This window comes from Epinephelus lanceolatus, chromosome 6, assembly GCF_041903045.1.
Source record: "Epinephelus lanceolatus isolate andai-2023 chromosome 6, ASM4190304v1, whole genome shotgun sequence".
In the NCBI taxonomy this organism is placed as follows: Eukaryota; Metazoa; Chordata; class Actinopteri; order Perciformes; family Serranidae; genus Epinephelus; species Epinephelus lanceolatus.
The window spans coordinates 38,387,899-38,407,513 of record NC_135739.1 but is presented as its reverse complement, the minus strand read 5'-3'; the positions used below and the strand labels follow the sequence as shown (position 1 = coordinate 38,407,513).

Sequence of the window (19,615 nt, the reverse complement as noted above, 5' to 3'; positions counted from 1 at the left end):
TTTCCCACCAAATTTAATAGAAATCTATTGAGAAAGTTTTCGAGATACCCTGCTAAATATTCATTAGTCAGGTAATGATCTCAACTAAGTTTGCTTTGTTAATTGACAGCTTTTATAATCATTTAAGTAATTTTGCAGGCAAACACCCCACATTCCAGATTGTCAGATGTGAGGATTTGCTGCTTCTCATCGTTCTACTTGATCGTAACCTCAGTATCTTTGCATGTGGACTTTTGGTTGGATTTTGAGACATCAGCTTGAATTTTTAAGGTAATCATTAAAAACTTGTGATATTTTCCCCACTATTTTCTGACACTGTATATACCAAACAACTGATAAAATAATCCCCAAAATCATCTGCAGATTAATCAATAATGAAAATATTAGACTGTTGTCACTGTGACATTTCCACTCTTTGACTAGCATGCCCAAGAATTGTGCTGCTTTGAATTTGTACTGAAATGCAGTTTGAAAACATTAATGCCTTTCAATTAATTTTCACTCACAACAACTGCAGGCAGCTATCATAAAGACAATGTCAGCCTATCCAGTGATTGGCTTTTTAAGTGAACACAAGCATGTCCAGTAGCGTGTCTGTAATGAGCCCATGTGCATATATCTGTGTGTTCTCATGGATGCAGCCTGACTCTGAAGGCCCGGAGGGTTCTCATGAGTAAAGCCAAGTAGCAGGACTGAGCAGTCGGGCCTCATCCCACAGGGAGAGCTTGGCAGCTTGGCATTCCTACTTCACCAAAACCCTGCCAGCAGCAAGCCCCTCCTCCTGCCGTTGTCAGGAGCAACAGCTGAGAGAGCTGCTGAGTTTGGATCAGAACTGAACCACGTGGACCTGGAGCCTCCTTCTGCTTCGTCTTCTGCTCTACTGTAAATAGATTCCCTTGGATTTCATAATGTACTTAAGTTTTTAAATGATATGCACACTGAACCTTCATGAAAAAGAAACTCAACCCAGATTTCAGTTTGTCTTTCACTAAAAACACACACATTTCTACATGCCAACTGAGCACATTAGATCTGAGATCTGCAAGCTGAATATTAATGCATTACAGCCCCACACAAACAGTACCTTCATTCATATTTTTGCTAGACTGAGTCACATAAGTACACATACACACACACACACACAACAGAAAAATAACAAAACGAGACAAAACATGAATGGGAGTGTGCAGCTTTGCCAAGGCCACCATAATGGCTGCTGATACTCTTCCATAGAAAAGCTTTCATGGTGAGTGCTCGAGCACAAACTGCCATTAATTCATTTCTGAGGAAATTTAAAAAAAAAAAAAAACTCAAATGTTACAAATCACCACAACACTGATTGTAACACCCTGCCACAGTGGGAGTTCCCTCAGTGTGTGTGTGTGTGTGTGTGTGTGTGTGTGTAAGAGAGAGAGAGCGAGAGTGCTTATACAGCTACCTCTGTGAAAAGCACTTTGAGTTTAGACCTTGAGAGTGAAGACATTTATGGAAAGTCAATGGCCTGTTTGAGGTTTCAGGCTTGGGTTTTGAGGTTCAGGTTAGAATTGGGTTTGGGGTGGAGTAAGGGTTAGGGCAGGGGCTGGGGAATGCATTATGTTAATGAATGTCCACACAAGTATGGAAGTACAGGGTTGTGTGTGTGTGTGTGTGTGTGTGAGTGTGTGTGTTTAGAGAAAGAAAAGAGAAACAAGCAGAAAGCTAAAGTAGTCTAGCACTTTCCATTAAATTGGAACGCAAGGCTCTTTGGAAAGATTGCATCCTACATGGTAACATCATGCTACACAAGTGGGAAAAACTAAAACGTCCAAATGATAAAATCAGCAGTAATTTTTAAATAATTCCTGTGAATTCAAACACCCTTTCCTGAAGAACTGATAGCCCACACACTTACTGTATGATCGAACCCTTAATGCACAGTCACATTAGCCCTCCATTGGGACCAACTGCCACACACTTTGCCTCAAAACAGGATGTGATGTCAGTGTCCAATGTGGGTGATAAAATAAACACTGAGCAGCATGACTGCAAGAGCAACACTGCAGTTTGTACACGAGGAGTGTCAAAAGGGTCATGGCACAATACTAGAATCATGACTAGTCCATTTTCCACTTTTCCATCTGTTTGTCCACAGTGCATCAGTGTCTCTACCAGAGAACACACTGAAGCAGAACACCGGGCCTAAGGAATATTTTAAAAAACAAACACATACACAAACTATCTTTGAATAAAAGAGGGAAACTACAGTACGAATAAATGACAAACTATCTGACCAAAGAATAAATAAACAAGATTACACAGGACTGATGTTTGATGCTCAAACCCAGTCATCAGTGATGCCGGCTTCACTTGAAGTGAATGTGAGATGGAGCATTTGCAGAGATTGATGCTAGGGTGACCAAACTCCAACGTCTCTCGCACTCGACCACCTGTGTGCAAATCCTTCACATGCAGTTTACTGCATCATCCCCTGTTGATGGTTCACAGGCTCACAGTGACACAGAGTAATGCAGGAGATGCATCTGACTGGAGTACTATTTAAGCCATAAGCTAAAAGAAAAAAGTGCGTATGACAAATACAGTATGTGATTGTTTGGCTCCCACATTTTTATTTTATTTTTCTGAAGTAGCAAATCACTTTAAAATAGTCTTAATCTTGCTCTTATTTCTAACCAATCCAAGGCCCCAGGCGCCCAGACCTCTTAAGGCCCACAAGTATAAGGCTTGCTGCACATCAATTGATTTTGGTAATTTAATCAAAGGGAGAGCTTCTAACACAACTTCAGTACAATATCAACAAAGGTCTTGCTTATGTGGCCCAGTTTTGTTAAAATCTGTCTTTAGACTAGTCTCTTACACAGACGCTGGTGATGTCAGCACGCTGGCTGACTCTGTCGTCTGTGGACATTCCCATAGGAAAGTTGTAATAGAACTAGCGCTGGCTCCCAGCAGCAGTGATGTGTTTGGATCCAAATCCATGTACTTCTGTACTCCCTCGACCAACGGCTGATTGGCATTGCCTTACACCTGCTTCATCGGAATTGCTGTTCCCCGAATTGTTGTCCGTAGTACAACAGAAAAGGAAGTGTTCAGTGCATCGTAAGAAGAGATTAAAATGGATATGGTTTCATTTGATTCAGCTGTATTACAGAGCTGCAATGTCCACAAGATTGGAGAAATAAAGGATTTACAGCGACTTAGACTCAAACTTAGACTCCCATCCTGAAGTAAGGGAGGCTGGTCACGCGAGACTATATTTAGACCTGTATTATTTTCATTTATATTGTGCTCACGTGGTGAATATTCCTTAAGTTGCGTTTAGTCAGTCACAATTATATCAGGCACAACCACAACAAACAGAGCTCAGCAAAACTTCTATAGAGTGAAAAGCACAATGATAAATAAATACAAGTGGCTGCATCGCAAATAATATCCAAATCCAACTCTTCTTTCATTTTTAATCATATTCTATTGCCGCTAGTAAGTTCCTAGATTTTTTTGTTTGTTTGTTAAAGAGCCAGTGTGTAATATTTGGCATGGTTTATTGTCAATCTGAATCTGAATCTGAATATTCTTCCCATTAATATGTTTATACAAGTGTATGATCGCTATAAAATAAAATTCGTTTGGTTTTCGTAGCCTTATAATTATGCTTTTATATACAGTCAGGTCCATAATTATTTGGACAATGATACAGTTGTCGTCATTTTGGCTCTGTACACCACCACAATGGGTTTTAAATGAAACAATGAATACCTGCTTAAAGTGCAGACTCTCAGCTTTCATTTAAGGCTTTTTTCAAAAATGTAGTATGAACCGTGTAGGAATGACAACCATTTCTTCACACAGTCCCCCAACTTTAAGGGCTCATAAGTATTTGGACAAACTAACATAATTATCAATTAAACAGTCAGTTTTAATACTTGGTTGCAAATCCTTTACAGTCAATGACTGCCTGAAGTGTTGGACCCATAGGCATCATCAGATGCTGGGTTTCTTCCCTGGTGATGCTCTGCCAGCCCTTTACTGTAGCCGTCTGCACTTCCTGCTTGTGTTTTGGGTGTTTTGCCCTCAGTTTTGGCTTCAGCAAGAGAAACGCATGCTCAGTTGGATTCAGGTCAGATGATATGACTTGGCCATTGCAGAACATTCCACTTCTTTGCCTTAAAAATGTTTTTGGTTGCTTTTGCAGTATGCTTCAGGTCATTGTCCATCTGCACTGTGAAGCATCGTCCAATGAGTTTTGAAGCATTTGGTTGAATCTGAGCAGATAATGGTGCCCCAAACACTTCAGCTTTCATCCTGCTGCTCTTGTCAGCAGTCACATCATCAATAAATACAAGAGAACCAGTTCCACTGGCAGCCATACATGGCCATGACATAACAGTACCTCCACCATGCTTCACTGATGAGGTGGTGTGCTTTGGATCATGAGCAGTTCCTTCCCTTCTTCCTTCTCTTGTCTTCCCATCATTCTGGTAGTTGATCTTTTTGTTTTATCTGTCCATAGTATGCTGTTCCACAACTGTACAGGCTTTTTAGATGGTTTTTGACAAACTCTAATCTGGCCTTCCATTTTTAAGGCTAACCAATGGTTTGCATCTTGTGATAAACCCTCTGTATTTATTCTAGTGAAGTCTTGTCTTGCTTACAAGAGCAGCAGGATGAAAGCTGAAGTGTTTGGGGCACCATTATCTGCTCAGATTCAATTAAATGCTTCAAAACTCATTGGACGATGCTTCACAGTGCAGATGGACATTGACCTGAAGCATATTGCAAAAGCAACCAAAGACATTTTTAAGGCAAAGAAGTGGAATGTTCTGCAATGGCCAAGTCATATCATCTGACCTGAATCCAATTGAGCATGCGTTTCTCTTGCTGAAGCCAAAACTGAGGGTAAAACACCCAAAACACAAGCAGGAAGTGCAGACGGCTACAGTAAAGGGCTGGCAGAGCATCACCAGGGAAGAAACCCAGCATCTGATGATGCCTATGTGTCCAACACTTCAGGCAGTCATTGACTGTAAAGGATTTGCAACCAAGTATTAAAACTGACTGTTTAATTGATGATTATGTTAGTTTGTCCAAATACTTATGAGCCCTTAAAGTCGGGGGACTGTGTGAAGAAATGGTTGTAATTCCTACATGGTTCATACTACATTTTTGAAAAAAGCCTTAAATGAAAGCTGAGAGTCTGCACTTTAAGCAGGTATTCATTGTTTCATTTAAAACCCATTGTGGTGGTGTACAGAGCCAAAATGACGACAACTGTATCATTGTCCAAATAATTATGGACCTGACTGTATATATATATATATATGTATAGCAAGGGCCTTGCTTTAGAGAGATCGCCATCTTGCGCCGCCATGTATGTACGGCAGACCGAGTGGACAACCCAGCCAGCCAGAGAATGCTTTTCACGTGTATAAATGAACCAACGAAGACAGTGGAAGGAAGGAAGAAGGAGGAAGAAACAGCAGAGTGTTAGTAGTTCGTCGATAGAGAGTAGTGAAAAGTTTTTTTAGTTATAAAGTTTGCGAATGGACCACACTTACCACGCAACAGGAGAGAATGAACCCGAACCGTCATCTGCGAGGAAAAGAAGACGCAAGAGAGGGGAGGGGGGTCCCCACTCGGCATGGCAAACGAGTATGTGTGTAAAGTTATGAAGTGTGTCTGTTACGCCAGAAGAGTCAGAGTTTGGGACGGAGTGGAGTGTTACCGGAATTTCTGGAGTGCTCAAATAAATGGGCCTTTTTCCCGAACGCTCCTCTGGTCTCCTGCTTGTGAGGGATTCATTACAATATCGTAACATGGTTTAGATTTCTAAATAAACATTCACCTCGTCGCTAGATAGACCTACTCCTGAAAAACTCTTGTGCAAGGCTTTTTGTCCCTACGAGGCCACCGTCATTTACCCGATGGGAGGGGTGAGCGAGTGAGCCCTGCAATCTAGAATTTGACCACTGATGTCACTGTTTCCAACGGTTTTCAACCCATTTTACACACTGGCCCTTTAAAGGAGCTATATGTAAGAAATCTAAAGCAAATAGTCGTCAGATCATCCTAATATGTCACAGAGACTAAGGAATAATGTTAATAGAACATACTGATCTCACCAACAACAATAGTACAGCCAGAATATTTGCATTTTAAAAAAAAATTATGGTCTGCAAATTATGTTTATGTTTTGAATTTGTGTTTTGGCCTGTTGCGCCACCCACCGCCGTCCACCAGTCACGCAGTCAGTAGAGTCTCAGCATCAGTTACGACTGAGCTACAATGGCTGACGGTGCGACTAAACCCAAACGAGGCAAAGCGAGGGTCTAAATAGGAGATAGGAAATAGGAGATGTCGAAGTGGCTACTCTTCTCCTTGACAGGTAAGCTTTAGCCAAAGTTGGCTAACTAGCATCATAGCTAGACGGGGATGGACATTTTGAATACTTTCAACTGTTATTCATTTTCGATCATACATTGTAGCCAATGTGCAGGTGGGTCATCGACCCGACTGATGTTTTTGAGAAACAAATGTTAGCAGCACAGCAAGCAGCATTAGTAGTGTCCCGGTACATAGCATTAGCAGCCGGCTCCTCCTCAGCTGTATCCCGGCAGCAGCAGCAGAGAAGCCGGACTTGCTCAAATGGCCGGCTGGAAAACCGAAGATCAAGGACGCGGCGACGCAGCCCTGCCACAGCAGCCGCCCATGGGCAAACAAATCACCCCCAGTTTCTACCAGATGCATGTTGGTTGCGTTTGCGCTCCGGCACGGCAGCGGAGTCGATAGGATTCAGTTCTAGTCAATGTGTGTGTTTCCACTGGCTGCGGCTGTGCTGCGTTCCTGCTCCGTCTCAGCTGCGGCACTCCGGAGCCCTCCGCAACAGATACGCAGGACTTCCATTTTTGCCAGACGCCGAAGCACAGCGCAGCAATTCAGCACAGAGCAGCAACCTCGAATCTGTAGGGGAGGGGGGGCGGACACAACTCGTGGCAGTATTTTGAATTTGAGTGCAGTAACCGTTTTGGCCACATAATTACATACAGCACCTTTAAAGAAGCGTTATGAAAATACACACACACGTATGGTGTCCAAAAATCTTCAACTGTGAGAAGTAGCCCCCAAAAACTTCACAACATTGTGATCTGCTCCCTTTGAAAGGTCTTGCCATGGTTTTCTGAAAACCATGGCTACATTACATTTGTACCTAGAATATCAACATTTCTAAAGTGACATAGTTTAAATTACATTTATATGAGCTGAGCTTCTCATCAGGAGAGGAGGGTATGGTGGATGGTGTGACACGATGGTGGGGAGGCAGCAGACAGCAGCAAGTAACTGTTTGAGACCAACAAAAGTGGGTATTTACATAACAGGTTGGAACATTTCCAGCCATGATTGTACCGACAAAACGGGTATTTTTTAGCGAGAGTTTGGGACATGTCCAGTAGTGTTAGTAGCAACCAAATAGATTAGCCAAAACATGATATTTTCTTAACCCTTACCATATGTTTTTTGTGCTGAAACCTAACCACACATTAACAGTGCTGTCAAAACAAAACTTTGTTAACAGTTCTGCTGGTTTGCAGAAATGTACAATGCCATTCCGGTGATTAAGTTGCTGTCTTATGACATCTACAGCTAAAATTGTCTTTCTCATTGGGTACAACCCTATGAGGAAATAAAGCATATTCCACAAGTGTGGTTACAACTAACTGGAAACAGTCATCATACACCTAATACATAACACAATATCATTTTCCACATAGTCCACACTATAATAATATATGGGGATATACATGATGGATTCACAAGTGTATGTATGTTTTTTAAAAAACTTCAGGGAGTGTGTGTGTGTGTGTGTGTGTGTGTGTGTGTGTGTGTGCTAGTACAGCAGCTGCTCAGGACTCTCCTCCCCGAGCTGTAATCAGTAGCTTAATGAGTCTCAGTGGCTTTCATGTTCAACACTGTCAGCCTGAGTGTGTGTAATGTTTGATGCTCCGTCTGAGGAGCACACACATAATTAAAGAAACACACATGCACACACAAGCATGTTCACTCTGTGAACTAAACATACACACACTTTACACACTGGTCTTTACTTTAGCATTATGACAGCACCAGTAAATACTCGGTGTAAAGTTGCACCCAAGAGGGTGGAAGCTAAACGAAGGAGGAAATGAAAAGTGAAAAAAAAAAGAGCAAAGGCTCAGAGAAGAAGAGGAAGAGTGGCTTCCTTAAGAATGTGTGTTGGAGGGGTATGTGTTAAGAGAAACGATTCCTCTCGGGAGAAAAGGAATTATTTCTCTCTGGAATAAGCAGGAAAAGAGAAGCGAGGGTTTCTTAATGATCACTCACCTATAACGCTGCCACACTGACAGGAGTGAAGCTTTGAAAGCTGTGTTGAGACACATCATTAGAGAGAGACGGAAAGAAAGAGATGGAGGGAGAGAGAAGAGAAAGAGAGAGCCACCTTCACGTTTGTTTTGTGGAGAGACACTTGGAGCAATTTTGTCCCTCAGGATGTTCTAGTCAGGCTTTGACAGCTGTTGTGGCCTGGAGCATAAAGGCATGCACCAGCTTATCCCCCTGTGCTCACAAACAGACCCTCAACCCCAAACTCTTCTTCTCTTTCTGCCTCCCATCTACACATCAACACTGACGGCCTCTCTTTTCAGAAAAATGATCAAAACAGAAGAAATCATTTTATGTGCCGTTTCAACAATCATCATCTAATGTGTTAATCCAGCACTGGACTGTCTAATTCCCAGCGAATATCACAGTAAGTCACTCATGTCTCCGGCTCTATATTTAGCCCAAGGAATTATGGGAGGAATTAATATACACAGACATGACTTAGTCTTCATTATTTGGGGGAGGGAGAGGGAGGTACACTTATTACAGAGAGATGGAGAGAGAGAGAGTGGGAGGAAAAGAAATAGAGAAAGTATGAAAACTGTCCTGGTTTCTTGCTCCCATTATGTCCCGTTTTTCTCCCACAATTCACTGGGGTGTTGCGTAGTCACGAGACTGAGGCAAAGACACTAATAAAGGAATAGTTTAAAAAAATCAAATGAAATAAATCATAATAAAGGAATAGTAAAAGAAAATAAACAACAATAAAGGAATAGTCAAACTAACGTCACACATTATCCTCAGACAGTCACATACCAGATCCAGCCTGCTCTATGTCCAGAGGCCTTCAGACTTTTTATTTCAGACTACTTTTCAGTTTGTTATATTAATAATCTGTCTCTGTTTTCACATGTTCTGTCATCATGGGAATTTTTTTTTCTAGGTTTTGTGTTTTATCTTATTATGTCAGTCATGTTTTCTGTTTTATTTAGTCATACTAACTTTATTTGCCACTTCTGGTTTTACTTCCTGTAGGGCGGGGCGATAAATAGATTTTATCGATTAATTCCAATTTGTAGTTTCGGTTGATTTGTTTAAATGAAAATCAAGTTTCTCTTTAACATCTGCCACCGATGCTCCCCGCACAAACAACATGGCACTGAGCGGGGAAGAACCCGTTCCCAAGAAAGGGACATTACATGCTGCTGTGTTGTGCTACGGCCTATTTAAGTGCTCAAATGTGTTATTTACGTGACAACACCTGAACGCAACACAGGCTCCGCTCCATAGACTGTGTGTTAAGTGCCGTGGTGAAGGTTCTGGCTGGGCTTGGTTATAATTGTCGGTCAGGAAAATGCGGCCCGGGCAGGATGAGGATTGTTAACGTGCGACCATGTAGAGACAGAATTGACATGCAGTTGTGGTCGGGTGAATTGGATTTCTTGTGAAAAAATCAGAGATTCTGTTTTTAGGCCATATCGCCCAGCCCTAACTTCCTGCTTTATGTGGTCTCCCACCTTATCTGCCCCATTCTCATTTGTCCGACCTGTGTCTAATCACCCTGCTCTCCTTGTCCATTTAATTTGTGTGTTCCCCTCTCCCCTCCGCAGTTTTTCTTTCCTGTTTCAATGACAGCTCCAGCTATATCCTATGTTTTCATAGTGTTAGTCAGATCGTTCTTAAATGTCCTACATTTCAACCTTTGCCTTGCATTTGTGGATAATTTGGCCTAATTTTTGGACTGCTTCCCTATACCAAACCCTGCTTTGAGTAAAAAAAATTTTCTCAAATCACTCTGCATCAAGTCTTACAATTGAGTCCTTTTGTCTTCAGGTACCAACGCTTTTGATAAAACCAAGTAACAAAGTCATGGTCTTGAACTTGTGTCAGAGCCTGATAGGCACAGTGTATCTGCTAAAGTTTGATGTTCTTGGTCATGTTGATTAGGGGCGTAACAATACATGTATCTGTGTTGAAATGTTTGGTATGAGGCTTTCTGTTAGGTATGCATTACAAACCAAATGATACATTGACCTATCCTGAAAAATAAAAAATAAAACATTACTATAATGTTCTCAGTGTTACTGTGCTCAACAAGGCAGCCCACAGAACGAAACAGGCAACATGCTGTCTGCCCTGCTTATCCCCCAAATCAAACATTCTACTCTAGTGAGACACACTGGGAGGCAGCTATGCTAAGCTAGCTCGTTACAAGATGGTTTGTAACGCCATTATAATAGACGATCGTTTGATAACCTACAAGTCTGGTGTTTGGAGCCACTTTGGTTTCCCTGTGAATTATGAAGACAATGGTGAGAGGGTGAAGGATAAAAAAAAAAAACTGAAAAAAAAAAAACAACAGTATGTGACATCGGCTACCCAACCACAGCAGATATGTCAACTTCACTCCAGCCAGTCAGTGGAACTAGACAAAAACAAGGAGCAACACAAACGACAAGCTAACGTTATCCCCACAACATTTAGGCAGACATTCCTAACTGATGCAAACATTTACATTTACAGCCACAAACATGAGACCCTGCTCTGTAGTGGTAAACACAAGCTTTATGAACATGTTTAATGAAATTGAGGCCCGTTATAACATTCCTTCACAAACCCTTTTCTGACAGACCATAATAAATCATCATGTTAGTTTTGATACAACTATGATTCTATATTAGATGGTGCTTAGAAGACACCCCAGAAGATCGGTCACTCAGGCATAGCTCCATCTAAGCCCTGATGAAGACCGTGTGTTGATCGAAACATGTTGGCCGATTTTAAGCCTGTTTTTATTGTTCCATAATGAACTAGCCCTTTGATTAAAGCTTTTATATATTTTTGAAGAGTGCCTTGGATGTATCCTTTTTTTTTTTCTATAGCTCCATCAGTGTTCACAGTCAAAAGAGATCATATGCCATGATGGTGGTTTTCATATATACTGTAAATACACTGAGTTAACATAAAATAAATTTAATTTAGTGAACTGTTACACCTCTGATGTTGAAGACTGATGACGTTCTGGTAACTTTATTGGGGTTTATACAATGGCGTTATGCATTTTTGATTATTAGAAAATTAGACAATTAACCTTAATCAGGATTCCATTTAGGATTATTCTAAACTATATACTGTGAGATTGGTTTACTGGCATCCAGTGCAGTGATGTAAATGTGTGTGTTGGGTTAGTATTACTGAGGCAACCAAGTCTCCCAGAGGAAGTTTTTCCATACTAGTAATTTGCTGCAGCAATTATGTTCTAATAGAGATATTATGTTGTGTGGAAATAAGTTTGATTACAACATTACGAGGAAACACTGCTAAGTAATGTATCTGCCAGGGACGTCGGTGGCTTAGTGGTGGAGCAGGTGCCCCATGTATAGGGCTGTTCGGCTCGGGTTCGACTCCAGCCTGTGGCCCTTTGCTGCATGTCACTCCCTCTCTCTCTCCCCCTTTCACACTTGAATGTCCTGTCAATTGAAGGCAAAAATGCCCTAAAAATCTCTTTAACAAAAAAAAGTAATGTATCTACCAAGTCACAAAATGTTGAATCTTAATACCTGCTAAACATTTAGTGGCAACAAATATATGTTGTTGTCCAACAGTATCAGTTCGTAGCTATGGAAGCATAAAGACAAACTTTTTAGAGTTATGGTTGGGCAATAACTAAAGATCAACCATGATAAAGATCATGGTTGTTGGTTTAATGGTGAAAAAGCAAGTAGTGATTTAAGCTTTCTTTATGAAACATTGGCCAAAATTATGATTTTTTTTCCCTAACCTTAAGGAGACAGTTTACCCAAAAATCAAATATACATTTTTTGCTTTTTACCTTTAGTGCTATTTATCAATCTAGATATTTTAGTGTGAGTTGCAGAGTGTTGGAGATATCAGCTGTAGAGATGTCTGCCTTCTCTCCAATATAATAGAACTAGATGGCACTCAGCCTTGGGGTGCTCAAAGCACACAAAAAAGGTTTCTACATTAAACAGCTTATGACAAGGACTGTGAATTATCTTGAGTAACCAGGTCATGATCTCTGGAAAGAGACAAATGTTGACAAATCTTTTGTCATATAGTTCCATTACATAGGAGGGAAGACAGACATCTCTACGGCTGATATCTCCAACATTCTGTAACAGACACTAAAAATATCAAGATTGATAAATAGCACTACAAATAAGAACAAATATGTATTTTGGATTTGGGGTGAACTGTCCCTTTAACCAAAGTGCTTTTGTTGCCAACAGACCTAACCAAAGATAGGCCTCAGGGTGTGAACCATTCTGATGGGGCTTAGTGGCGCTCATTATGAATAGAAGTTTACAAGATTTGGAACAAAACCATTTCACCATGTCGCTACAGGATAGAACATGAAGTCAGAAATGGAGCAGGTTAAGAAGTAACTTTGCTCTCAATGAGATGCACCTGCCCTGATATTGTGACCTACAAACCTTTAAATAAACCTTAAGTCAATGTTTTCATACTTTGTGAGAATGTTGGATTTAATCTCATAAGCAAGCTTTAATGAAAGTCTTACTAACAGGCTGAGTGGCCTTGGAAATTTGAACATGGTAAAACCGTCACTTCAGTATTTCCATTTTGCAAGATTTCTTGCTTTAACGTCAATAAATTTTTTCTCATGATTGTTTTTTTCTTTCTTCTTTCCTGAATATTTTCCCTTATTTCTATCTTCCTTTCACTCTTCTTCCTCTCCTTGTTTCTGTCCTGTTGTTTCCTTCCAACTCCCCTTCCTTTTATTGTGGCTTCCTCATGTTATTCCTTCTGTCCTTCATTCCTTTATTTGACTGATCAGAAATCTCCAAAACTGGACACAGTAAGTTTTACAGTTTTACTTTGAATATATTCTAATGCTAACACTTGTTTTGTTTTACCTGCCTTTGATATTAACATTCAGTATGTTATCTATTGGTCATTCAGTCATATATTTTGCTATTTGCTGTATGGTTGAGTTTGACCCACTCCCATCCACCCTGTTGATGCCCATTTGTAATAGCTGTGCTCTCACAAAATGACTGTACATCACATACCACATGGCAGGTGGCAGACCGATAAAGTTGGAGAAGAAAGTCCAACATATCGAATCTAGACAGTTGTGAAAACTTGATTTATTTTCATCAAGGGGACACAAACACTTCAGTGGGATAATAATGTTGTTCTCTTGATGCAGAGGTAGACAACTGTTTGCTAACATGTCAACAAATAAGCAGGCAGGCAAGTGGTGTTTGTGTTTCTTTCAGTTTTCTTTCTTTTTGAAGTTTTTTGCACATAATGGCCAAATATTGACTTATGCAGATTCAAGTGTAAATTTAAATGTAGGACTTTAACTCTGCATGGTATTTGTGTTTTTAGGAAAGTACTTCTTTTGGTGCTGCAGTTTACTAATGCATGGTGACAAAAACAGGCATTAGTAGAGTGTTGGACAGAGGAGCCTGTATCACGTGCAGAGCAGGTATGACACAGAAAAGGAGCAGAAGCAGGTTGTTGTGACAGAGCTGTGTAGCTAAAGATGCCTCAGTCTCAGTCCTGTGACTGCTCTGGTACCCAACATGACCCAGTGAGCAATGAGACAGTGTTGTCTCCTGCATGGCTGCACCACGCTGCTAAACACCAGCACCAACTGACCGAATGATCTCTTTAGAGCCAACTAACTGCTGTGGATCCAGACTGCTGTGGGCTACAAGTCAAAGATCAAGTGTAACATGGTTAACTTTTCATGACTCTATATAGAAAGCTGGATTGTAATGTTAATATATGCAAAAACATGTCCTTTTGTTTCGGTTTAAACATTTAGCAAGAGACACCTGATGAAAAATGCCCTTTTCCCCGGTAGAGCTCATTTCTGCTACACCAGGCCATGATCCTGTCCATTGCCACTTAGCAACCGCACTGACCAGCTTTACTGTTGCTCTGGATGTGGATAAAACTTTGACCTCCCATCAACATGTCTGGTCAGGTCGGTGACAAGAAAGAAAGCATTATTTTTAAAAGGTTAGCTTTGTCGTTACTGATAACTGAAGTTCCATAGTAACATACAGGTTACTAGGTTTCTGTTACATTCATCTGACAGTCACAGCGCCCTATTTTTATAAAACTGGTGCAGGTGCACATGATGGCTATTGGCAGCACTGACAGTCCTGGCCCACTGAGGTGCAAAGGGAAAGAAAGGATGAATGCATTATTAGTGGAGGGAAATGATGATCTCACAGATATAGTATAAAATGACCTTGACCTCCTTACTCTGTATTACATGGTGGTGGTACGTAATGTGTTAAAATTTTGTGCTGTAATGTTTGCATGATTGGTTCAGTTTAGGCACCAAAACTAGTCTGTTACATTTCTAAATAATTATAATAATAATAGTACCTGGTCAGGTTTGTTAAAAGATAATGGTTTCAGTTAAAGGTCCAGTGTCTAGGATGTGCATCTATTGGCAGAAATGGAATATAATATTCATAGCTATGTTTTTATAAGTGTATAATCACCTGAAAGTAAGAATTGTGCGAGTCGTTTCTCTTTCATGTTGTTTCTACAGTAGACCAGAGTGAACAAACCACAAAGTGGTTCTATATAGGGTCAATCACATTTTCATGTTTTCACATTTGTCACTATAGTTTTCCTACTCACTTGGTACATGGGAGAAGTTTCAGTTACCTCACGGCTAGCTAACACAAAATCCTACACACTTTAATTTTAAAATAAGAACACTTGTTAAAAACATCATGTACGTTAAACTGTCATGTAAGAAAACGTAAATTCTTCATGTATTGTCACTAAGTACGTAAAGTATGCAAGCATGTAAAGTCAAAATAGTACTACCTGGACTTTTGGTTTCACCATGGACATGAACAGCAGTCTCCTGGGTGAAAGTCCTGTGTTTGTTTGTTTGCTCGTGCACCATGTGGATCTCCTTCATCTTTGCTCTTTATACTACCTATGGAGTCACAACAGTTTTTTGACCAGGGAATTAATGTGTCCATCATGACAAGGGATCCTAATTAACTTTATTGTCATTGTGTCTGTGGTGCCAGCACATAAATAACACACTATGGCCCGGCACCAAGTAATTCAGTGAAAAGAGGTCATAGTCAAATCTAAATACAATGCAGTCATTATTAATGTTAAAAAATGACACCTGTGTTTTTCTTGTTATGACAGAAATGAGCAAAGAGATTGAAGACAAATTGAAAGGTCACCTCCATGAAGCACTGTGATGTCCCACAACACTACAAGTCTATACAAACCCCAAAATATTATATTCGTCACTCCAAACATGCGTAACCTGACTTTATGTTTTAGGAGACACAGACATTTCCACGCATTATGATAGGCCCATCTGTGCCAAGAGACAGTTGGTGTTTACTTAAGCAGTAAAGGAGGGTAGGCTTATTATATTAATGTTTCTATGCAAACAATAATGCCACAACCGAAAATGTGAGATGTGATTGCATGCACAGTAAGCAATAGAAAAATACTTTAATTCTGAATTTTTGGATCATCTGGCTGCTAATGTTTCTTGCTTCTTCTGCTTGGACCTCTTTGTAGTGATGTCACCACATGCCCAGATCTCAGCAATTAACTTGGGGATTCAGTGTTATAATATTTTATGTTATATGATGCTATGGTATGATATAGAAAAAAAATCCATATTGTATGAAACAAAATTTTCACCTTAAGGTGTTTTTCATTGGCTATGAGAAGGAGATTACAAATATTCCAAAAATACTAAATATGAATTTTGGGAAAATGTGTGTAAAATGATGCACCCAACCCATAAGTAAACATATGGAATAAAATCCAGCATTACTCATTATAATGTGCTGATTTTTTTTTGCATCAGCATCCATAACTGTATCTCTGATGTGGCTAAATGACACTCAGCTCATGCGTGATACTGGGTGTGTTACAAGGTTGCCGTGCTGAGACTGGGCCCAACGCCTAATGTTCTTTCCTCCCTCACTTTCTCCCTCCTCTGCTGCTCAGGCCAGCCAACACAACAAGGCTAATTGGGCCATTTAAATGTCAGCATCACAGAGATCCGAGAGACAAGAAAAGCTTCTCCCTGATACTTGTACACTTATGCTGCAAATGTTTTGTCAGAGCAGCAACATCATAATGCAGCATTGTGGACGTGTTTCTCTCCCATAAGTCAAGCAAGTCTAAACAGGGTTCTGCGGTTTGTTGAGCCAGATGTGAACTGTAAATTTAAACAAAAAACTGCAAACACAGAGTTGACTTTTAGGATAAACCCGCTCAGATATTCAAACATGTTCTCACAGATGTTCAGCGGAAGCACTGATCTCATCACTGGTCTTTTACAAAACTGCACATATAGCACCTGTTTGGCCTTGAATCAGGATTCAGGGCGGATGTGCCACTCATTCATCACTCTTTATGAATGAGGCTGCAGCTGAGCATTCAGAAATGTAAACAAATAGCTCAACATGAGCCTGGTTTTTATCAATCAATCTGCAGCAATCAAACAAGAGATATGGGCTACCAAAAAAAACATGCAGCAATAGGTAAACACACACCTTTACACGTTTTGTTTTTGGCCAGACATGAACATTAAACATTAAGTAGTGAGAGGAGCCCATTTCTGTCCAACAGGGCAGATAAAGAAAGAATAAGGTTGGCTGAGATCGGAAGGCTTTTCACGGCTCTTTAAAACCTCTAAACCGTCCAAACACAAGCAGCAGACAAGAGAAAGCACCAACTGTGATTCGGTGACAGTAGGATGCATCACAAGGTCACTCACAGCTTTCACCCGAAGGTCTGTATTTCATAGATCTTGCAGGAGCCCAAATACCATATCCTTGAATGCATGAAACAAAGGTGTGATGTCGACATTATTGCTGCACGGTTGATTTCCTGCAAAAGCTATGATGTTACAGGCCTCCCGTGTGTGGATTAAGTGCTGTTAATGCATGTATTATTGTTATGATAAATGGCACATAGACATAAATTAAATTGGTGTCTCAATAAAAGCATGATGCATTGACTTTAATATAATTTGTGCGCCTTCTTTACTCTTCATCATATTCTAGTAACCGCCAAAACAGACTTAAGGAAGGCTGAGCCTCCTCATGCATATGGACAGATACGTAGGCTACCTGCTTATCAGTATGTTACAGAGCATGTTGTGGGTATCAATGGGCTGTTTTTCTATAATGTTCCCATACAATACATGTCTCATCCTCGATGCTTGTGGGTTTGCAGTATTATTGCAAACTGCGCGCTGTGAGGAGTCGCTGAAGGGAAGGACCCTCCTCACTGAGCCCGGCCGACACATGCCGCAAGATCCCGGCAAGCTCCCATCCTCCTCCCAGACATCCTTCAAGACACGTTCAGGGCTGAAACGTGATGTTTGATTCAAGATAACACAATTCTAATTCATACATTTTTGCAGAATCTTACCATTGTATCGGTCTTCTCCAAATGTAACTCTCCTGCTCTGTGGATCCTCCGGGCCGATGAAAGGCTGCGCACTCCGCAGGGGACAAATCAACTCAAACGGGGCTGCGAAGGTACAAGACTCCCCGGTGGCTCCAGGCAACACAACTTCCACCCAAACGGCAGTTTGGATAAAATGTTGCGGACTTCTTACCAGGACAACGATGTGACGTGTTTCTTTGGCAGGAAGATCGAGGGATGAATTCACCTTTCCTCGCTGAGGGTTGAATGATCACTGGAGATATTTCGAGCAATTCTGCTGCCCTGCGGATGGCTGCTCGCTTCGCCCTCCACAGAAGAAGGCACCGCGCATTTCAACTAGGCTCCATTCTCTCTCTCTCTCTCTCTCTCTCTCTCTCTCCTTCTCTCTCTCTCCCTCTGAAACACACAAACATTCACACACACATGCGCGCGAGGAAGCACAAATCTAATTTTGTATGATAGAAGTGAGACATAAACGGGTTATGTTAAATAATCCGGTCACAGCAGATTCAACACAGAAGATGATATGAATGGTATGTGGAGAAACATGCAGTGTGTGTGTGTGTGTGTGTGTGTGTGTGTGTGTGTGTGTGTGTGCGTGTGCGTGCGTGGCCCTAAGGTCATTTTAACAGGTCACCAGATTCAGAACAGAGATCAGGACCACGGACAGCGACCATCATCATTTTATTCACTCACAAGAATAAAAAAAAATATGACAGTGTGATAGTAAGGTGGGCTTCTGTGCTCATAAATAACATCAAAATCAATATATTTAATCCAGTCCTCTCTGACATCTGTGCAGGATTCGGCAAACCTTGACAGAGCCTGGGTTGGGTGAAAAGTCTGCTGTCAAAGAAAGGGGTAAAATGTGATAAATTGTACAAATGGTGATAATAAAGGCACAGTGACAGTCTTATCTGAAAGGTGTTAATTGTGTTGCATTCAGTTGCAAATACGAAAAGAGACAGTTGTGTAAAGAATTTTAAAAAAGGGAGCTTGAGAGAGAAGTTCAAACCCTATGTAGTTCCACGCCTCCGCACAGCTGGCCAATGGCTGTGTGAAGTGGGCGTGATTGTCAGTTTCAGAAAGTTGTGAAATTTGTGGAGTGCAGCAGATGGATGACAACACGTGTTGACTTTGGTAAATAGTAGCTCTACAATTCACCAGCCAGTCATGGTACTATGTGAATGCCTTAAAATTTATAATGGACTCACAAGTCTGAAAACAAGATTTTATTCCTCTCCTTGAAATGATCCAGATAAATGTTATCACACAGTTTGCAGGGGCCTTCAAGGCCTCACTATACTTAAAACAAAGTGCCCGGAGAATCATCTGATGGCAACTGACCCCTTTTTTGGGAGGGCAAATGGAGGCATCCAACAATTGATGTAACTTTGTAAAACAAACAAACCCTTTACTTTTTGCAACACTGGGTAAAAATCCCATAATGAACTTTGAGCATATCATAATTCAAGTAGTCTGAGAGAAAACTAGTCTTCTGCGCCTCCTCTTGGCTCTGTTTTCAGCATTTAGAAAATCTAGCCTGTGACAGGAGACTGGCCAATCACAGGTCATTTCAGAGGGAGGGGGTTCCTATTGGCTGCTCTACAAATGCAGATGCTTGTATGCATCCCTTCAGTAAGAGCCTGATTCAGTCCTGCGGAAAAAGTTGCTATTCCAGCACTGGCAACAACTGTCTACACTGGAAAGCAACCCAAAAAAGGAAAACAGACGTATCTAAAAGAGTCTGACAATAAACAGAGTAAAAGGCGTGTCAATATTTGTAAAGTGCTTCAGAGTTGGAGAAAAA

The 19,615-nt window shown here is 40.8% G+C and overlaps 1 protein-coding gene across 2 annotated transcripts in view; it reads right to left on the bottom strand.

The window, feature by feature from the left end:
- adcyap1r1b (adenylate cyclase activating polypeptide 1b (pituitary) receptor type I) overlaps positions 1-18,200 on the bottom strand; it is a 43,794-nt gene extending 25,594 nt beyond the window's left edge. Inside the window, exon 1 of one of the 2 annotated variants that reach the window (XM_033621838.2) lies at positions 17,788-18,200. The gene's annotated coding sequence lies outside the window, so the exon portion shown is untranslated. The remainder of the gene's footprint in view (positions 1-17,787) is intronic. The other variant, XM_033621836.2, reaches the window with a different exon arrangement.
- Between the last annotated feature and the right edge of the window lie 1,415 nt (positions 18,201-19,615).